Source organism: Microtus ochrogaster, chromosome X (genome assembly GCF_000317375.1).
Source record: "Microtus ochrogaster isolate Prairie Vole_2 chromosome X, MicOch1.0, whole genome shotgun sequence".
Lineage (NCBI taxonomy): Eukaryota > Metazoa > Chordata > Mammalia > Rodentia > Cricetidae > Microtus > Microtus ochrogaster.
The window spans coordinates 55,627,838-55,628,209 of NC_022026.1; positions in this window are offsets into that span (position 1 = coordinate 55,627,838).

Sequence of the window (372 nt, forward strand, 5' to 3'; positions counted from 1 at the left end):
AGAGCCTTGGACCTTCCAAAAAGCAATGTGCCTTACCTTCTCTGAGGAATGGTTAAGGAGTGGGATGGGGAATTAGGTAGAGGGAAAGAGAGAAGGGGAGGGATAGGGAACAGAAATTTGTATGTAAAATGAAAAAAGATTCTTTTTTCTTTTTTTTAAATTTATTTATTTATTAAAGATTTCTGTCTCTTCCCCGCCACTGCCTCCCAATCTCTCCCTCTCCCCCAATCAAGTCCCCCTCCCTCCTCAGCCAGAAGAGCAAACAGGGTTTCCTGCCCTGTGGGAAGTCCAAGGAACCCCAACCTCCATCCATTTCTAGTAAGGTGAGCATCCAAACTGCCTAGGCTCCTACAAAGCCAGTATGTGCAGTAG